Genomic DNA, 22,319 nt, shown 5'->3' with positions numbered 1-22,319 from the left:
TAGCTGAAGTCAAACTGTGTTCCTTTTCACCTCAGTACAAACTGCATAATATTTTCTCTGAATACGAGACGATTCCGTTTTTTACGGGAAGGTTGGAAACTCTACTAATTAACCTTATGAATTAAATAAAGTTCAACATCAGTAACATCATAGCACCACCCAGCTGTATAGAAACTCTGTCATGCTAGCTAGCACGCAGTATGAGTTGTTTAACTGACTGTAAAAAGTCATCACAATGAAAATAAACTCCACCTGAACTTGGTTTATATCTGACCCAGAGAGACTGCAGTCATAACTTCTGACCTGAAGTTCAGTTCACCTGACACTCGGACCAGCGGCCGCCTCGGGTCTCTGCTCCTCCTGCCTCCTCTTTCTCTCATCCACCTGCTGGCCTCCACCACTTGCTAATGTTACTGACTCTGTGGAGCTCCGCGATGCCACCAGAAAACAGTTAAAGAGTTATTTTTTACACATCTGCCAGCATCTGGCCAATCCACCACCTTTCATTGTTTATACCATTATGGAAAAAAAACAACAACAAAAAAACATCGGCATATCAAAACGAAAAATTGCCATCGGCCCACCGAGTCCAGCTATGGCTGCATATGTGCTTAGTAGTAATTTGTTTTAGCAAAACAGCCGTTTTCAAGGGCATTGCCATATTGGAATGCCGACTTCTCTGACGAGGCTAACCAGAACGCCGTTTACTCGAGTGTGACATCATTCCCAGGTCCGTGTTCCGATTTCGGAGGCAAGTCGAACACAACACACAAAGTAACGAAAAACGACCCTATTTAAATCCCCGTAATGATTAATGTGTTACTGATTTTGGCATAATAACTAGTTACTGTGCTCGTTGCCACAATAATAATGTATTCAGTTCAATTCAATTCAATTTTATTTATATAGCGCCAAATCACAACAAAAGTCGCCTCAAGGCGCTTCATAGATACAATGTAGTTACTGTAATGTGTTACTTAATAACACGTTAGTCCCTACACTGCATATCACACACCACCAGTGTTGGGAAGGTCACTTTTAAAATGTATTCCACTACAGATTACAGATTACATGCCCAAAAATGTATTTTGTAACGTATTCCATTACGTTACTCAATGAGAGTAACGTATTCTGAATACTGCTGTGTGAATTATTACTTTTACTAAAGGTTACTCTCCATACCAATACCGACTAGATGTTTTAATCTTAATATAAAATGAGTAACAGTAGGTGGACATTAGGTAAGGCTGCACTTTTTGCAGCGATCTCGTATAGAAAACTATTCGCGCGTATATAAAACAGGTCAGCGGCTCCGAACCGTAGTAAAGGGACCTCTGGCTAATACGTCGGGTTCATGTCGGGCTCGAAACCGAAAACTAGCTTTACTTTGTCTCTCGCTAGCAAAGTTGACCCAGACAACAGAGAGAGGCGTTGAAAGGCTGCTCCAACAGAACTTATTGTTTTGGAGAAAAACAGGAACACAGCGTACAGTCGAGTCTTAATCGCTTACTTACAGCTGGGCTCGTCAGGCTCTCTTTTTGGCTGCAGTGGTTATTATTATATTTACATGCTTCCATCTCCCGCTTCTGGTCGGTGACAGCTCGTACTTTTCGACTCTCCTTTTTCTCCCACCCTCAGTCACAGACACATAACGGGTATGGCAGTCCATTCTCCCTGCAGCACTACTCTGGCCATGATGCTACATTCTTTAAGGTTATTCCTGTAACACTCTGCTTATTGTCTTCATATTAAATCATTTTTGTGAATAATTTTTTTAAATATTTCTTCACGTCATTCTGCAGGCCGCAAGTAGAGGTGACATGGGCCATGAGATTGAGATACAGGCATTAGAGCCTCTTAATGCGTGTTTTGTTTGGGGCGTGGACACCAAACATAGAGAGGGCATAGCCGAACATATGAAACAGGAAAAGACCGCCATGTAATCCATTTATTTCAACAAAGTAACTGTATTCTGAATACCACCTTTTTAAACGGTAACTGTAACGGAATACAGTTACTCGTATTTTGTATTTTAAATACGTAACGGCGGTACATGTATTCCGTTACTCCCCAACACTGCACACCACAACATAAGCTGAAAGTGGATGTGACAGTCTGAGAGAGTAGAGAAGGGGAGAGCAAGAGAAACAAAAGAAAGAGCAGGTAAGACTCCAAATGGCTTCCTGACTTTTATGTCCAAACCCTAAAAAGGATCTTTCCATTTTTGTCGTCATATCTTTCTACTGATGGGACACACATACACACACACAAACACATGCTGCACTGGCTGCACAATAGTAAAACACCTCTCCTAGTGATATTTGAAACACTTGACTTAACCTCTGGGATGTGGTGGTCTCTACTGAGCATGCACATACACATACACAGACCTTTGAAAAGAACAACTTAACCTCAGAGAGTTGATCCTCGCTAAAACCTACTAAAATATGGAAGACTTGGCTGGAGGAGGGGAGAGAGCTTAACGCAAGCAGTCACAAAGACTGGAAAGAGAAGGAGAAGTACTCCTGGTAGAGAGAGTGAATATTAGATAGCGAAAGACAAGGTCATAGAAAGGTCTGGGACATGTGCTGTGTCAGTGCCATTACATGATGGGAGAACTGCTGTCATACATCCAAAGGTGGAGAAGCATACAACTGAAATTCAAGTACACCAAGAAATTCAATGACAGGTTATTTAAAACAATAATTATAATAATCATCATCTTTATTATCATTACAGTGAAGGTTTTTTCTATCTTTCTGAGACAATTTTTTGACTCTGAGTTTCTGAAAAACTGGACAGATGAACATTATGCTTGTTTCTTCAGAGAATATAATGGCGTTATTTTCTCTTTCATTATCAAGGTGTAGTTTTTCTTAGATGTTCACTCTTTCACTCATTTAAAACGGGTTGTTCTTGCCAGGTCTGTAAGGGTTCTCTCAGGATACTCTGGCTTTCTTCCACAGTACAATGTCAATGTCAATTTTATTTCTATGGCGCTTTTAAAAGCAACAAATTGACCCAAGTGCTTCACAATTAGTTAATGAACAAGAGAAAACAATAACAAACAAATACAGACAAAAAAGACATTAATAGATGAGGTAATGACAATATATTTAACATAAAAAGAAATAAAACAAACATAAAACAAACCTGATGGTACTCAAACTGAGCTTGAATTAAAAGCCACCGTAAAAAAGTGATTTTTAAAACGTGTCTTCATACCTTCTAACACCTAAAAGACGTGCAGTAGCATTTTGGATCAACTGCAAGTGATGAAGAGATGAGTGTCCATCAGAAGGCCCAAATAGAGAGAGCTGCAGTAGCCCAATCTTGAGGTGATGAAGGCATGAATAAGTTTTTCTAGGTCTTTAGGAGGAAAATAAGGCTTCGCTTTGGCAATTTCACATAACTGATAAAAGCTGGTATTTGCCACTGCGGACACTTGCTTCTCTAATTTAAAAGAGCTATCTATAAACACTCTTTTCTTAAACACTTACTATTTCTTACAGTGTGGGAATGATGACAAGCAAGAGGACCGAGGGTGTCAATTAACTTATCCAAAGGGGCATGACTTTCAAAAACAATAACTTCAGTCTTATTTTCATTTACAAACGTGGAGTTAGTGGGGTTGGGTTAATTGGTGATTCCAAATTTCCCATCAGTGTGAATGAATGATTGTCTGTCTCTCTGTGTTACCGCTGTGGCAGTCTGTCTCTGTCGCATGGGGGACAGAGACGGCATTTAATCATTAGTTATTGTTAATCTCTGGCCCTTTTTTGCAGTGTGTCTTTTGTCCTGTCTTCCTACCCTCAAGCCCAACCAGTCGAGGCAGATGGTTGCCCCTCCCTGAGCTTGGTTCTGAGGTTTTTCCTTTCCACTGTTACCAAGTGGTTATCCATCCGATTGTTGGGGGTTTTTCTGGATTATTATAGTGTCTTTACCTTATAATATAAAGCGTCTTAAACCAAGTGTTGTTGTTGTGAATTAAACTGAGGCAAGTGAAGCCTGCGATGAAACTACAAATTGAACTCAGGTGCATCCTGTTTCTACTGATTATCTGTCAGACGTTTCTACACCTATGGAGACCACCTGTGGTAAATTCAATTGATTGGACATGATGTGAAAAGGCACACACCTGTCTATAGTTCTTCCCATAGTTGACAGTGCACGTCAGAGCACAAATCAAGTCATGAAGTCTAAGGAATTGTCTGTAGACCTGTGAGACAGGATTGTCACGAGGCAAAGATCTGTGGAAAGGTAGAGAACAATGTCTGCAACACTGAAGGTCGCAATGAGCAGTCTCTCCATCATCTCTAAACCAAAGTCTTCTTAGAGGCGGCCGAATGCGCAATTTGAACAATAGAAGGGCCTTAGTCTAGGAGGTGTCCAAGATCCCCATAGTGACTCTGACAAAGCTCCAGCATTGATTGTGGTGAGAGGAGAACCTTCCAGAAGGACAACCATTTCTGCAGCACTCCACCAATGAGGCTTTGTTGATTTTGTTGGTTTGGTGGGACCAGCACTCCAATACAGAAAGTGTGGATGGGGTCTTTTTTAAAAAAGTCCTACTCTCTGATCCTGTGGGTCTCACTCAGTAGGCAGTGCAGAGCTTAGATGGAGCCGATGGGTGAGGGGACTTGCCCAGGTCTAACTACCTTTTTCCTCTAGGTATCTGACCTGCTTTTCTCTGAGAACCCCTTGTCCCTGGTAGCCTTGCAGGTCAGGGAGATTTCTTGGCCACACTAGTCAATAGCAGCTCCCCTCTAGGTCAGTGCTCTTGGAATATAACTGAATTTAATTTAGTGACTTGGAAAACATGCCCCCAGGTTCTGTTACTCCCAGGGGCTGGAGTACTTTTAAGAGCTATTTATACTAATATGCATTAATACTCAGATTTTTACCTTTACTGTTTCACAAAGCGTTTTGCTTAGTGAACAGGGTGCTGGACTGGAGATGAAACCCTTGATGCATGTTAAGGAGCTTCCTTGTCTTGATGTCGGAGGCTTCTGTCTCCTTCTTTGACCAGCTTATTATCCCAGCAGGGTATGTGATGACCGACAGGGTGTAGGTGTTGACTGCCCAGATGTTGTTCTTTCAGTCAGCTGGTTCAGTTCTTCATTCTACTTGGGGCTTAATATCCAATCTTGGGTGGAGGTGATGATATCTCCCCCCTGACCTGACATCCTGGCTCCCCCTTGCTATAGCATTTGTATTGTACCTTACAGATCTCCAGCTGTGATAGAAATTCCTTCTGAATAATGGAACACTGAGCAATTAGTTGTTTCAGATTCCATAGGTCCCACATCCTCTTCATGTAACCCCTTCTGCTGGGGTTACTTGCACAGGAGTGTTGCCCACTCTTCTTTTGCTATATCTACTGCTATGAATGTGTTTTGGATTGTGTATTATTTTTACACTGCATTATTCTTGTGTAATGTTTTCTTTGTTTTTGTATATTTAGTTCTTGTTGTTACATCTTTTGTTGCTTGTTTGTTTGTTTGTTTTTATGATAAAGAAAGTGTGTCAGTATCAGTAAGTGGTTAATCGTCTATAAATTATTACTCCTCATTAGTGTGTATTAATACATTAATGTACAACGTGGTATCATTTTTTTTTCATATTAAGTCCAACTAAGTGATTAAAAAGTATTTAGATGCACTTTTTTATATAAACATTAAGATATAAACTCATTGTTTGTGAGTTTGTTAATAGTTTTTGTTATTTTCATATTAAACTTCATGGTTAAGTCAGGCTATTGTTAGTTATTATTTTATGTGACCACATGCAACGTGAGGACTATGTTTGCCTTGTAAAGCAGAAATATATCAACACTCAAACAAGTATCAGCTATCTTCACAACAGAACAATGACACATAGCAGAAACAGATACAGAACATACAAATATTTATTGCCTCGCCTGAGGTTTGCAGAACACAAAAATGCAAGTAGGACCAAATTCTAAGTTTGTAAAAGGGGTTTAAGTGAGAAAGATACTTTGAGCAGTGGGAGCCACAGGCTAGCTTTGCTTAAATATCCTTAGACTTTTTCATCTAAAATAACATTTTAATTAATTATTTTACAGAGATTCACAAACAAGTGTAAACACCATAAACAAAGTGACAAAAATATTAAACTTGTAAGTCAGAAAAATGTCTTTGGGATTTCTGTACTTCATTCCTGAGTTTCAATTTTCCTCTGGTTTTTAGAGCGTTAGCTAACTTTAGCCAGAGAAGTCAACATCCAGTCAGGTTACGTTCCAAAGTGCTGCTCAATTAAACAAATAAAATCCCATATAATATACTGGGTTGTCATGTACTTTCATTTTGCCACAGAGGTTTGAAGAAGTAGATTAGCCGGCAAAAGTACACATAAGATAGCAAGTGGGGTGGTGCATCTATCAACCTCCAATAGGAGGTTGTTTAATGTACCTTCTTCTGACCTCCAGATCTAGAACTATATGGAAATGATGTCACCCATGCAGTATGACATAACCCACTCAGAAAAAAATTGACAGTAAAAAATGTGTAGAAAATGTTGAGAAAAAAATGTCCTTTTATATTTGTTTTGGTGGAGCAGTGAAAGAGCGCTGCTGAATTCAGAAGACAGCCCTCACTGTGTACTCAGACTAAGTAAGGTCACTTGTACTGTACCACTGCACCTTTGACTGTTCCCAGCAGCCTCATACGATCAAGAGAAAGTCTAATCTGAAACGCTAAAGTCTTACTTTTCCCTGTACTGTATATGTTTTTAGTGTAGGAGGTATGGAGAGTGCCATTTCTTTGGATGTCATCCAAAGATTACAGCATTAGAGGCTGAAAGTGCTATGACCTTACGCACTCTTTGAAAGCCCTTGAAAGCTTTTCAGTGGCAATCATCTCACCCTCAACAAGTGCTTAGCTAAAAACCTTTAAATTTCCTGTTAGGTCACCAACTGTGTTGGATGTCCGTGCATTTGTGCTTGTGTATGTCTGTGTTTGTGCATAATTGATTACATGCTCAAAGGTGTTCTTCTGTGCACAGGAATATACAGGGACGTGCACTGTGATACAATGATCTTTTTTTCTATTAAACTAAAAAGAGAGACACAGCAAAATTTTCTACAGACTTGAAATAACAGTGAGACCCTAACATAGTTGTTAAAATGGGACAAAGAGTTTCAGGGGAATTTGCCATTTACAGTGATGCACTGTGGACAGCTTCCCTATGTGGACCTGAAATATTGAGTCCCCTGAGACATGTATGTTCTGCAGCACATGGAAGATTTATGACTATTTATGGTTGGCTTGGTATTTGAAAAAAACAAATGCTAAATACTGCAGTGATGCATTTAAAAGCAAGCTTGACTACTAACAGTTTTGTGCTTTAACATCTTTCAAGGGACATTAGAAGAATTTGGGAATCACTTATGGAGTCTAAACCTGAAGTGTAAAGCCAAAAAGAAAATCTCATTAATTTTCCTGTTGAACGTGCTATTGTGCATAAAAGTTAACGTGGATTTTGTCTGAAGCCATCCTCAATCTGTTCTGATGTAAATCTGATCTCCTAGTATAAAGCATATCAGTGCTATCTTCATTGTAGGCTTAAACAAGCTCGTCACTGAATGCACCATGCTTGACATCCTTACAAAAATCTTCATCTGAATCAGTGTAGACTTAGACGACCTCGTCACTGAATGTACCACGCTTAACATGCTTGGAAAAAAGGCAGCAGGTTCAGTTTTATTAACGATGTACTCTGGTCCCAGGGCAAGGACCCTCAGGTCGAAAAGAGTTAACAGAATTGGTTTCTGTTGTGAAAAATACTATAAAAGCTCACATGGAATCAGCACACGACATACTCTTTTATATTAAACAGGATTATTTTAAGGGCATGGCAAATTGTAGAATTCATTGTGCATTTTTTATTTAGTGGTGTGAAGTTATAAGAAACAAAAGTCGATTCACATTTACATTCATATTTCCCAAGGGTAACCAGTGACGATGAAAAACAAGAGCCTCTTGTACTGTTTATATACGCTTTCACTGTAGTGTTGCAGCAGTTAAATGTTTGTTATGTACAAATTTAAAAAATAATATTTCCTCTCTGATCTCTACTGGCATGCAGCCCCTCCGATGTAAAATAAGAGAATAGAATAATGCTGAATACTTGTACGTACCAAATGATGTTTTGTTAGTGTAGAATATACAAGTCTCGCTGTTACAGTAGCTTTCACTAGATCTTCTTTGTTGTAACAAAATTCTTTCCCCCAGACGAGAAATCAAACAAAAGCGTAAAACAACAACAAAAAAGAACAATAAATATTACTTTAGTATATCTTTTAAAAACTCATGTTTAACATCATAAATGCAGATAATGGACGGTTTAGCAAAGCCAGTTATTCTGTTCCCATCCGGCGTCCATGCCAGTCAGCTCAGTGTTAGTCATATACAAGACACTTGATTCCTAATAACTACACATATTTAGACATTTTAAATGGGCTAATGTTATGACAGGACAATAATATGCTGTTTTGTTTTTATAGCTTTTGGTCTTGTGTTTTTTAGGTTTTTCGACTGGAAAAAAGGAATGAATATTCAAAATTCAAAGATGTATATACAAACCCACGTGCAATTTAAAAACTCCTACTGCTACAGCTGAAAATGTACATACATTAATTTATAGGTGTGAATGTGGTGGTAATTTAGGGATTTTAATAATTTCTTTGAATTGTTTTTTTCCAGGGTGGGATGATTTTATACCATATATGTTTAGTCTTTAAAAATAGGAACTCAGCACACAAATATGAATTTTATTTTGGATTTTCTCTCATTCACACAGTTTCAAAAGCAGACGTACATCCCAACTCTTATGGTTAAATGCACTTTGATGAGATGCTTTAGGTAGCAATCAGTAAGCTTCTGCCTTAAATGTTTCTGGATATTTGACCAGTGGTTCATTCAGACTGAGAGATTTCCTGGTCTTTATGCAACTCTGTGCATTTTTAACATAAAAAAAACCCTTTTTCTTCCTGGTATTAACTTTACGTAATATGCAATATTTTACAAACGTGTGTGCGCGCGCATGAGTGTGTTTGTGTGTGTGTGTGTCCCAAGGTTGTGTGTGTATGTTTTTTTTTATATGCAATGACTCCCAGCTTTTTTCTTTCTTTCCGATTCTTCCAACTTCTCCTGTTTGCTCAGTAGAAGAATCAGGGGTTATTACACTGATCGAAAGAACAAATATCTGGTGTGTCTGACACCACTTGACAGAAGTTTTACAACATCGTTCACTAACTAGGGCGATCTATGATTAGAGCCTGACAACGATGTATTTTTCTAGATACATTCTAGACAAGAATGAGCTGGACCTAAACATTGATTTTGCTTCTGTAGTCAGTCGATATAGATGTTGTGTCTGTGGATTTATATCCTTCATGAGCAGAGCTCTCATGTGCAAATCTCACACCAAAACAAACAAACCACACGACACGTAGCCCCGCCTCTCTAATGAGTACATAAGGAACGGCTAACAGTAACAGACAGAGTGAAGGAAAGGCTGGACATGCTGTGAATTTGGTTTTGTTTGCAAAGACGGATTTGATGATTTCATCCTGTAACTCTTTGAGTATAACTCTTTCCTGCTCAGTATTTATTCATCAAATTCATCCAGGTTATCAGTAAAGTAAAATTAGTATATCATAAAATAGAGTTTTTTTAATAAAATAAAGTAAAATTAATACAGCAGGACAAAAAATGTTCATTCTCAAAGATAACAACAGGAAATTATTTTAGATGTTACGTTTGTCCAGTGTGTGACATTTAAATGTGTTTCATGTGTTTCATGGCTCGGGCTCATACTCACGTCTTGCTTCGTGAGTTGTTGTCAGCTCACTAACATTTTTAAATAGTGTAAAAGTGAAGTTAAAGGTTTTCTGAGATAACACCAGCGCACAATATCACCATTTACTTTATAAAGAAATGATGGATTTGTTCAGTGGCACCCACGGAACATCACTAACTGTATGAGTCTAGTTAGGGCTCCGAGCACTGTGGATCTCTGTTAGGTGTTTGTGGTGCCCTGCTGCTAATGGACTCTGAGTCCAGGCAAAGCACACACAAATTAGAAATCAGTTTTCCTTCTGAAAACACAACTTCCCTGTTGGGAGCACTGTTCCTGTTGCTTATCAGCAAGCACAGGGCCTGCTTTAGCACCATCTGCACCGGCAGGGGGTCAGTGTGTGAGAACGTGCATCTGTGTGCATGCCCACACTGCAACCTTCTTCAGCAACATATCACCCCTGGCCCTGTCTGTCCTTGCATTTAGTCCCAGAATAACAAACGCGGTTAGTAAACACTTGTTTTACTGCTGCTCTGAATGGAGTACATCTTGTTTCCTTACATCAACTGTGTGTTATTATTCACTCCTGTCTTTATTTCATCCTTTCTTTTCTGATATACATCAACATCGAGTGTCTTAGTAAAGAGCTAGCTACCATGTTCATCCTGAGTAGCTAAATTGTCCAACTGTCTGAAATGTCTCCATTCCCTTGAATGTCTCCTATTTTACTACTGCAGAATGTTTCATGTCTTATAATGCCTCTTTTTCACCCATGTTTTATCCTCATTTAGCCAAAAGTCTCATGGCCTTAGATGTTAACACAGCGTAGCAGTCCTTTAATAGAATATAATTAACATATTAGTTCACCCCAGGCTGTGATGATGTCAGACAATAAGACATTCCAACTCTGACACATCTCATGTGTTCTTAATTTGTAGTAATTATTTAGTTGTGATGTGTTGATTGGTAATTTCTAAGGAGAGCATTGTGACGCTTTCTTTTAGCCGTTGGACACCAAACAGTGACGTCCTTTGACGATACGGCGGGCGTCAGCATATCTCCGCCTTTCTAGAGAATCTGTAGAAGTGGTCATAGCTAACAATAGCTAACTAGCACTAATGTAAATAATAATGTGGCCCGGGGCCTTCAGATGTTTATTCCCTATTTAGCACAAAATGGATGCGTGGTTGGAGACGAGGCAGCATGCAATAGGTTTGGTCAGAGTAACATTACAGAGTCGTATGTGTGTGTGTGTGTGTGTGTGTGTGTGTGTGTGTGTGTGTGTGTGTGTGTGTGTGCCCCAAACTTCGTTCAGTAACAAAGACACAAACTGCCCCCTACAGTGTGAGAGGAGGCCATGAAATAATACTAGACCAGAAGGGAGGGGTGAGCCGCTGTGACACAAAATGGCCGACTCGAGAGAGGATCTGGTATGAAATAGCATTTGTCAGGCAGACACTGGCTGTGTGGGGGGTGGAATTGTGTCCCTCCTGAGGTGCATCCACTACACTATCAAAAGGTGCGTGTGTTCATGACTTACTGCTGCCTGGACTCCAGTGCATTTTACAACGTTTATGTTTCATAGAAGACAGAAAACTGTTGAATCTGACAAAATATTGCAGATGCAATAATGAGTGGAAATCATGAAGGTGAAGAAAACTGCTGAAACAAAAGTCTTATTGTTGTTCGTTTGATGCCCCAGGAATATCCAGTTTGCTGTGTATAACATCTGGAAACACTCTTACTGTGTGTGTGTCAAATGTACACAAAACACACCTGGCTGACAGCGGTGGAGGGGCGGAGCATAAGCAGAGGAGCAGCACACACAGTGTTATAGATTAAGGCATGGATGTGGAATTTTCTCATGAATTCTTTCTTTTGGTTTTTCACATTTATTAACATTGTGAGAGGATTTGTTGTTGTCAAAAAAAACTACCTGAAACTGAAAAGTGGCGCGAGGCCAAATCTTTAAAGTTAGAGCTAGAGCTTCGTCTCTCATGAAGGTTCCCTCAGAGTTGCCGAGCATGAGCACGTCCTTGCATTTATACGGGCTTAAAACACTGATTGGTCCAACAAATATTGCTTCAAACAGTCGTCTTACTGTTCCATTGCCAGTATTTCAGATTTTTCTGACCAACAACAAGATAACCAAACAAGGTTGGATGTAAGCAGAACACTCAGAGACGTACAGGGTGCACATAATCTGTGCACATTTTTAAACCTCTGCACACCTTAAACTCCACCAGTCAGTGGACACTCGCTCGTAGGTTTTGCCGACTGCGTCTGTGAGCGCACCTACATTTCTCATGGAATATGAAATAGCTTCTGAAACTCTGTTGCAACAATGCCATGGAATACAATAAGACAGAGAGACAGTGCTTAGCCCTGGGGGTTCTGGCAGAGCTGGGTCTCCCTGTGGAGACTGGGCACCGCCCACAGAGTTTCCCATGACCATTCATTTTTAAGAGCTTTGAACATATCAGCTCATAAAGGCCAGGGGACAATATACATGACAAAACAGAGATGGGACACTGCTTTCCAACCACACAGCCTCACACTTTATGTTATCCATGCACATGTCTTGTAATATCTTGGCGATAGAAAGCTTTTTTTTTTTTAGTAAATGACACGAAACAAAGGACAAAATGTTTTTAATCTGCTTCTCGTTTTCTTGTGTGCACCCCTCTGTCACTGTGACTGGTTTTAGATACTTTTGCCTTTTCTTCTTCGTCTTTTAACTCAAGCTCTCTCTGTTCTCCAGGTGCTTGTCTTTGGTTTTGGACTCTGGGCTCTGTAGCAATGACAGACGATTGCTCCGTGTAACATCTCAAGATCGTACCAGTAAGATTTTTGAGCTACTATTCTTCTTTGTCAGTCACTGTTTTTACTGATAGCGTCACATTTTATATTCTTTTCATGTGCAGTTATTTGGTTTCTATTTAACTGCACAGGTTACAGTCAGCATTCAGTATCACAGGTCCAAAATCACATTAGTTTATTTTTGTACAAATAAGAATAAAATCAGACTTTATTGAGTCGACACTCAAAACCACACCATAAGAACAAAGTTACACTAACATGGTAAATATGTCAGCTTATCTCAGCACAGAGCATACTCTTGAAATTATTAACTACTAATATCATTATTAATATTCATGACAGAGAGGTTCATGTATCAGCCAAATCAAAACTTGATAGTGGTAAATCTAAAATAATATCTCCTGTTTTAAAACAATCGACCATTCCTCCCAGCGTGCTCGTCACAGACAGCACGTTTTATTTAAAACAAGTCTGTGTAACTGTTTTACTGGCAGACGAAGAAAAAACTAGTAAACAATCCTATATCTAAATGATCAACAGTATTTTTGTGCATTTCTTTTCTCCTTGTTTTCTTGAAAGGCCAGATTCTCAATAAAAGGAAGGGAGAGAAAGAAAAAAAACGAATAAAAGTTTTTGACAGTCATCCTCACAGACAACCAAAGATTAAATGCATCCACCCTGTCCTATTTTTCACAATTCACTAAGGGTACAATGCCACATTGTGCGCAGTCTGTTTTTGTGTGAGAGTGTGCATGCATATACAAATGCCTGTGTTTGTGCTGTAACTTGGAAAAGCTTGCCTGTTGGTGAATAAGTGTATACAGCACATGTAGTTGGGCAAGGTATACATCTCCCTGTGTGTGTGTGTGTGTGTGTGTGTGTGTGTGTGTGTGTGTGTGTGTGTGTGTGTGTGTGTGTGGGTGAACCCCCTCTGGTGCTTATTTGCCATTTCTGTGACAGAGCATACAGCTGCATCTCAAGACAAACTAGGCCAACAGCAGCTCTGTGGAGATGGAGCTGCTGACATTTGGCACCTGTTATCCAAACCTCTCAAGACTTTGTTATATCACAAACTCTCAGGTGTGAAACACTGTCTTCCTGTGGTTTCTATCCTGATCTGAGCTTTTATCCCAAGTTCTTGCTTTATTCTCAGCAGCTCCAATTTCACTTTAACATTGATTATTGTCAGAATGAAAGCCAAAGGTTATATAACAATTGCACCAAAGCAGGAATTGTTCCTGCTGACACTAACTTGGATGCAGATTTTACATCTGTGTTCAAGGTTTTACGTCAAGAAAATGCATTAAAGCAGACTATAGGCAACTTTTAGCTGCAAAACATTGTAAAAGCAATGGAGATATGAGTATCTAGTATGTGCAGACGTATTTGCGGTTCTGTACTGTATGCTGTTGGAGAACTACCGATACTAAAAAGCGAAACCTTTGAAATTTCTTGCTTTAATAAACTAATAAACTCTGGACCTATGCTGGCTAACCTGACCAGTCTAAAATGTAGTGAAAGCTAACTAGATGAACACACTTTGAACATGATTAGCCAGAAAACTTGGTTCTTTTGTGGCTTCCTCCATGAACTGTCCACCCCTGGGAAAGTTCACCACTGTTCCCAGTTTCCCCCATGTGTGGGTCTCACTATGTTTTGCTGGACTCCCAAAGCCTCAGAAATGACAACTGACATATTTCCAGACTGAAAATGTAGGCTGTGGTTGCTTTATAAGATCTTATAACCTACTTCACTTAGTCAGACAGGTGATTTCTTAGTTCATCAGGTGTGTCATCTTGGCAGTCATGCCTGGGATTAGCTTGTGAAGTTCAGCTCAGCCTTCGAAAAACTGCAGGTAATAGTTAATTTATGATTTGCATGAAGATTTCCTTTATAATAATAATAACTTTATTTATAAAGCACTTTCAAACAAAGTGCTGACTTGACAAAAAGAGATAAATAAATAAAAGCAATACTAAAACAATACAATTTAAAAACTGACAGAAACAGTAGTCTAAGGAGCTTGCAAAGAAAAGCGTCTGGACTTCTTTAAGTTGCTTGAAGACGTTTCACCTCTCATCCAAGAAGCTTCTTCAGTTCTAAGGTCAAATGGTGGAGAGTCCCAGATATAAACCTAGTGGGAGTTTCCCACCAAGAGGGACAATAGACCCCTTAATGATTCTCTGGGACTCTCCACCATTTGACCCTTAGAACTGAAGAAACTTAAAGAAGTCCAGACGGTTTTCTTTCCAAGCTCCTTGGACTTCCTTGATCATTATGGATGACCTGGATGACTGAGAACCTTCACAGGCATACTGGCAGAACCAGTAAAAACTGGTGAACAGGTGGGTCTTTACCTCAGCTTTTAAAACCTCCACAGAGCATGCCTGCCTCATATCTTGAGGGAGGTTATTCAGCAAAGATGGGGCACAAAAAGAAAAAGCATGCTCCTCAGTCTTTCTTCTAGCTTTAAGAACTTTTAGAAGGCCAGTGCCCTGAGACCGGAGAGCACGGGAACATAGAGGTCAGAGAGATATGAAGGTGCCAAACCATTTAAAGCCTTGTAGGTGAGCAACAGGACCTTAAAAATGCTGGAACCTGACAAGGCAACCAGTGAATAGATTTCAGTACTAGGGTAATGTGCTCATGTCTCCCAGTTTTGGTTAAAATTCGAGCGGCTGCATTTTGTACCATCTGTAAACCTCTAAAACATTTCTTCGGTAACCCAGAAAGGAGAGTGTTACAATAATCAGTGACACAAATGCATGGAAAAGAATCTCTGCAGTGTCAAGTGACAAAACGTGTCAGATTTTAGCTGTGTTATAATAAATGAAATCATCATCATCATCATTTAAAAACTGTATTACACGTACGTGAGACAAATATGTAAAAATAATGAATGGGGCAACTTGTTTTTCTCACAGCACTTTTTAACATCATTTGCATGGATTACAGCAGGGACATTTTGCATGGAAAAAGCTTAGTGGCAAGAGATCAGACATTATTATCTTTGTTTGTCTAATGTGTCATGCTCTGTTTGTAGGAAACAGAAGCTACAGGCTTTCATGTTCCTGTTGGTTTTCATGTCTGTCAGAACAGACGTGTGCAACTGCAAAGAAACAGGAGAGCAATTATTAATGGTTAAGGTCCTGGAAAAATACTTCACCTTACCTTGAAACACATACAGTGGACAAGCAGGAGGATTGTTCCCAGTGTAATAACTTTATCTCAGTGTAAGAGAAGGAAGCACCTGGGGGGAAGGTAGGAAATGAGAGCACAGTTGAACCAAACACAGAGAGAGAGCTGTGCACATGGAAAAATATCCATAGCTTTATAGTACAAGCAGCTTTCTTTCAGAATAAACATATAAATAAATCCGCACTGCTATCCACTCTGCCTGTTGCCAGAGTAGAGTACTTGCTTGACCCTTACAGGGTGAGAGATGTTTCATCTTCCCATTTCCTTTATCCTTTTTCCCTTCTTCCGAGTTTCCTCCGACTACATTGTGTTTCCATTTGCCTACCAGTTACCATGGCAAATGACCCACACAAAGAGCATGAGCTGTGAGATTATAGATGTGTCCGTCTGCCTTGCACCTGTATGCACGCAGCCATGGCATCACACTCTGCACACGCTGACCTTTTTCTACAGAGAGATTTAACAAAGTGTGAAAGAAGAAGAAGAAGGCTGAAGTTGGAAAAAAGAGGAAAAAACAGCAATTAAAAGATAATTATCTGCTGGAAAAGGGCTGTAACTTTCATAATTTCTGTAATGCTGTAAGAAAGCATAACACGGAGAGCAAGTTGATTCCCTGCAGTGTAAATGTCAAACCCTTGCTTTGACCTTCTGCTACTTTCTTCCAGCTCTGTTGCTACAGCATGTCATTCTAATCAGACTGTTTTCTCACACTGGAACTTGAGTCTTTGTTGACATGATCAGATTTCATAATTATGCAATCACAAAGATTTGTCCATAATTTGCAAAAGCTGGTAATATTGCCCCAGTCCCTTGAATCTGCCACTATACACATTTATTAAATGCTGGCTGTCTATCACCACCAACCAGATCTGCTAATTCAAGCAATTTTTAACCTTTAGCCTAATCTAAATAATCTCCGATCAACACGTGCATTTAGATAACTTGTATATAGCAGTGCACAATCAATGTGAGCTACAATGATCACAAAAATCTGTAAAAAATTTTAGAAGTAAGTATTATGAATAAGAAAGAACCTCACTTTACCCTGTGATGGAAGAGCTGTGCAAAGCATTGAGAGAAGACAGCAGTTTGGTATCCAAAATACTAAAATGAACCGAATTAATTTTCTTCTCTTGGCACTTCACTGCCAGCTGGAACTACTTTTGTGTTAAATTTTGCATTCTTGCAAATTCTTTGCATTTCACATGACCTCATTCACAGGAGCTGTGCCATTTTCACAAGTTTGTTGACTCTCAGCTTTAGGCTGATGTTGATCTCAGTAAGTACAGCAGGCTCACCTTCTTCCCTGTCTGGAAATTTGCAGATGTGAGTAAAAGAGAGCAATGCACTGCAAATGATGCTTCATAGAGAGGCGACTGTTTCCATAGGAATCTACTGTAATGTGTTATTCATTTGTCCTTTTTTTAAAAAAATTGACAGCATTCTTGTATTCTTGCATTTTGATATCATTTCCAATTAAATATTGAAAATGTACAACTTGACAAGTAGTCTGAAGTGTAGGCATGTAATTCTGTTAAACATGTTTATTTTATTATTTTTTACCTTTGGTTGGCTCACCCATGTCTGCAAGTTAACCATGAGACTCAGACTATTTCACATATTTATCTTACAATTTTGTAATATCCACACACAATATACAGTACATATTAAATCCATTTTAATTTAAAAAAAAAACAACCTAAAAAGCAGAAGGGAATTCAGGGGCACTGGTACATGGGAGATGTGAAAGTTTTCATGTACAGCTTTCAGCTGGAGCACATAGGTACTGGAAAACTCTAGTGGAGCTAGTGACAAAAACTGAGGAGGCCCTAGAAACAAGGCTCATGGAGGGGCCCCTGGCTGGCAGACATTGCTTGCCCAAGTTGCTCTGTGATGCAACCATCGGAGTATGTTGGATAGAACGCACTTAAAAACATGGGGAAAGGTCCTTGTCTGAATAGGTGAATGAGGCATGCTGTACTTAGTGCTCTGGGAGTGCTTAATGTGGAAGTAGCAAAAACTGCAGTTAGGTATCATTTGATCTTGCCTACAAATGGGATTTTTTTAACCATTAGATATTTTAATATAAAACTGACCAAACTCTATGCCAATTTTAACATATTTTTCCCCATATAAGGTAACGTGTCCCATGTCTCACTGAGAATAGATATGGATATGGTGCTAAATCCACTGCAGAAAGATGCTGAAAGTTTGTCTGGACAGGAGAAGGTCAGATCAGTTTATTTTCTCTCTGTCTTTCAAGATCTGCATTCAAGTCTAACTGTTCTTTTTCTCCTTTTAATCAAAGAAATTGTGCCAAAAATGTCTCCAATATAATGAGTGGTCCAATAGCCATTGAAATACACATCAATGTATTTGAGACATGGCCTTTTCTGAAGGACCCCGAGGAGTCAGCAGTCATAATACAGTCTGGTCTGTCAATCTCAGTGTTCCCTTCTCTGTGTCATATGTTAGCGTTTTTCCACCGTCTACCAGAGCACAGGAGTAGAATGTGTTGGTAATGCACTCATTCATACACATACTGGAACTCATGAATATGAATGTACTTTTACACAGTCATCCTCAGAGCTATACTACGTATCTAGTTCCTGCATGTTTATTTTTTGTTGGTGTGTTTGTGAGGGATAGGGACTTGCAGAGTCATACAATGTGAGTGGTAGAGACACAATTAGTCACACACATGTTCTATAGCAAGACTGCATGCGAGCCAGTACAGAAGCCTGATGTAGAAATAAGCGCACGGTTCGATGTGTCGATATGATGACAAATAAATCTGTTATGTATTTATCCTAAAGAAGCACATTCAGCTCTAAGGGGCCACCTCAAAATCTCAAAGCACTATATTTTACCAGGCTTGTAGGAAATGTTCACCTGGAACCATTTTTGTTTCTGCAGCAGATCCTCTGACTCTGCAGGTTTCAGCAAGACGATGTTAAATGTTAGCGATGCGTCTGTCTGAACTGCATGTCATTGTTTTTTACTGGGACACTCAACAGACATGGTTAATGGTGTGGTCACCAATCTGGCCAGTAATGCCAGTAAAATATACCTTATGCCTCGTGGATACTTTAATATAAAATGAAGCAAAGTCTATGTTAATTTTAAGAGATTTTTTTATGAGTCTTCAGTTATGCATATTACACATATAAATAGTGATCATATATTTTCTATTATTAAAATTTCTATTAAGGTGTGTATTTTTTCTCAAATATTCAAGAGAAAAATAAAATCATCCCAGTCTACTCTAAAGCATTGGGATAATAATCTGTGCATAAATTGCTGTTACGCTAATAATATATTTGCAATTTGTTTTCCACAGTAAACAGTTTATTGTTAAAAAATACTTTGGATTTTTTCTCACCTTCTATTACAGAAAATGGGACAGCTGCTAAAGTATTAATTATACACATTAGTCATCTTTTTCTCTAAATCATTAATAGACACAGTCATGATTTAGTAATAGCAACGCACTTTCAAGAATATTTTGTATGAGCTTTATGATTTTCAGAACAACTTTAACGACACACATGCTTGATATGCTTTTTTTTTCTTTCCATAAAGTTGAGTTGAAGTGTTTTGCTCATTTTCTTGCTGGGGGACTGGACGCGTTGGTTTCTCACACTAATGTATTTGTTTTTAGATTATCTGTGACTCTGCTAAATTGACTACTTACTTAGCATAACGAGCGAGCCATTAGCAAAGAGTATGGGTAAAACTATTATTATACGGGGTTATGTGAGTACCATAAACCAATCACAGCCGTTTGTTTGAAATTCTAGAAATTATTTTTCAATTTTATTTTCTGTTATTCCTGCAAATGTGATGCAACAGTAATGAAAATATTTTACAGTCATAAGAAGAGTAATATTTAGAGCCATCTGCACATTTTTCCGAGATGATGGTAAACTTGTGGAGCCAAGATTCAAGATCTAAATCAGTGGTGCAGTTTACTTGGACTTGTTGCTTCTCCACCGATAAGCCTGTGACACAATACAATATCAGGTAGTAGCAGCGATAATACCAACATAACTTTTACATATCTGATGGGTGTACAATGAATGGAGATAGTAAGTTGAGCCGAAAGTCAGAGTTTTAATGTCACAAAGGTGTTGAACTTCTCACCAAGCTGCCATGGGGATTTATGCTGAACATATAATCTGGTAATCTGGTCCGAATGAGTTGAGAGAGGTAAAACCTGAACCCCAGGTGAAGATAACAGGTATCACAAGTGTTGTTATCAACTGGCTCTGTCCACAGTCACATGAATGGGTCATTTCATACGTCATAATGCATCTTATTCCACACGAAATGAACCCCGTGAGGGCAGAAGTCGTGCAAGTTATCAAATGACGATGATAAAATAGTGATCAAAACGTTGACATAAAAATTCAGTATTGTAGCACATTTGACAGAAAGTTACTGCTGCAGAAAATTGTTTTACCACCAGCCATTGTGCCAGTCTCTGCTTACTGAAACTTAAGGAAAAGAGGAGACTTAAGGGGCGACGTTGTCTCGGTAGAAAAACCAATGTACAGAAAATTTTGCATAACAAGACACCAAGACACTAAAAAAGTTTTAAAAAAAAATTAATGACCTCAGAATTGGAAAAAGAGACGTGCACTGTACTAAAAACATATAAATTTATTTCTAACATAACATGTGGTAATGGTAAACACACTGTGTTGGGTCTGCGCTTCCACAGGTCCCGCTGGTTTAGAAACTTATTCAACAACTTATTCGTTTCCACCCTCAGCGATATGACGCCATTTCAAAAAGGAAAAGAATTTAGACTGGATTACCTCGCTGAATCCTTTTAGACAGGGACACGCTTTCTGATTGTCATAATAAGTGACTTTCTCCCGAGCCCATTTTAATGTGGAGAAACTCACTTTGCAACCGTCCCCGACAACATGTTGTGTAGCTCTTCCTGTTCAAATTGTTCAGATGCTTAAATGACAAAGGTTATCAAACAAAACTTTCAGTGCACTATGAAAGTAACAAAATAAAAAGGAAAAAAGCAACTAAACAACAGCCTTCCTCTGTGTCCTCACCTGCTCCTCCACTCTGTTCTCTCTCCCACTTTGCAGTCCGATGGCAGTCGGTTCTCTTTAGCTTTGTCCTGTGTTTTCCACTGTCTCATCTTGCCATTCCACTCCAAACGTGGCAAATGTCACTCAGACAGTCTCCTCAAAAGTCCTCTTCACACACAGTGAAGTTGCAGCTTGCTGGAAACGCATCTCCATCCAGTCAGGTGATGGGTTTTCTCTCTCTCTGATGCCGTTTGTCCACACTGCTGCTGCTTGCTCGGTCTTTCACTCAGGAGACTGCTTGTCTCTTGGGCTGCTGTCAACTGTTGATGTTCATGCCTGTGCTTCTGGAACTGCACTCCTTGTCTTCAAGCAGAGGTTAGCTTCTTTGGAGCTTGCTTTTCAGGATGAGGAACACAGTAGTGAAGCTGTAAACACAATTCAGCCAAAAACTGGGCCTGCGTGTTTCTAATGGTGTTAACCTATAATTTTCTTCCAACTGCTGCATGTGGAAAATTGATCCAGGTCTGCTCTTCACCTGCAAGTGACCAGAGATGAGCAGTAATGCGTTACTTTTTGTAATCTGATTACTTTTTTCAAGTAACAAGTAAACTAAGGGATTACTATTACAAAAATGGTTATTAGATTACCGTTACTTTCCCGTAGGAACGCTGCGTTACTGTGTTACTAAAACCGTGATTTTTTTTGCGAGAATGTCTCATGACAGTGACATAAGTGTGCGATGTTCGTGACAACAGCTGTGTGCGGCTATGTAAATATAGTATCTCCTCTCTCTGGTTTTTGAACTCTCCTTTCTTAAAAACAGAAAGTGAGATTGTAGTTGTTTTAGGCTGAGAAACACCAAACACTCTTCATATTATCATTGCTTTGTTTTTTTCATCAACAACACAACTATTTTCTTTCTTTTGTGTCCACTGGGGTAGAAGGTGACCTGCAGAATCACCTCTTCCCCACTTGGAGACAATTCTCACACACACTTTCACACCTCTCTGTGGCTCACACACACAGTGACGTCAGACACATTCACCTGCTTTGCGCACAATTTCACTTCTTTCCTTCCTGCAATGATCTACAAACTACGTGCTGCCCGGTGAATACTTTGCAATGTATTCCATCCCCTGTCAAGGCAGACTTATTCAGTTTATTCCCCATTACAAGACAACAATCAGCCACACGCAAACCACGTCTGGTCCGCATTCACTCACACGCTCGTTCACACACAAAACAGGCACCAACGAGAGCTCTATCCTCCTTGCATATTGGTGAAGAAACCAAACACTCAACGCTTTCAGGGGCTTATTGGGAAAACAGTTCGCACAATACACATCACAGCAAAAGCACCTCCCACCGTAACCCCCCCAAATGGTTCTTAGACAAGGCACTATGTGTGTGTATGTGTAAACATATGTATGC

The 22,319-nt window shown here is 39.4% G+C and overlaps 1 protein-coding gene across 1 annotated transcript in view; it reads left to right on the top strand.

Annotated features, from left to right (window-relative positions):
- Nucleotides 1-22,319, top strand: part of LOC121812112 (teneurin-3) — a 185,900-nt gene that overhangs the window by 5,857 nt on the left and 157,724 nt on the right. Inside the window, exon 2 of the mRNA XM_042213355.1 lies at nucleotides 12,581-12,660. The gene's annotated coding sequence lies outside the window, so the exon portion shown is untranslated. The remainder of the gene's footprint in view (nucleotides 1-12,580; nucleotides 12,661-22,319) is intronic.

The sequence above is a fragment of the Haplochromis burtoni genome, unplaced genomic scaffold (assembly GCF_018398535.1).
Source record: "Haplochromis burtoni strain Fernald_Lab_line unplaced genomic scaffold, NCSU_Asbu1 Contig_437, whole genome shotgun sequence".
NCBI classification, from domain to species: domain Eukaryota; kingdom Metazoa; phylum Chordata; class Actinopteri; order Cichliformes; family Cichlidae; genus Haplochromis; species Haplochromis burtoni.
This window is presented reverse-complemented; position numbering and strand designations above follow the sequence as displayed.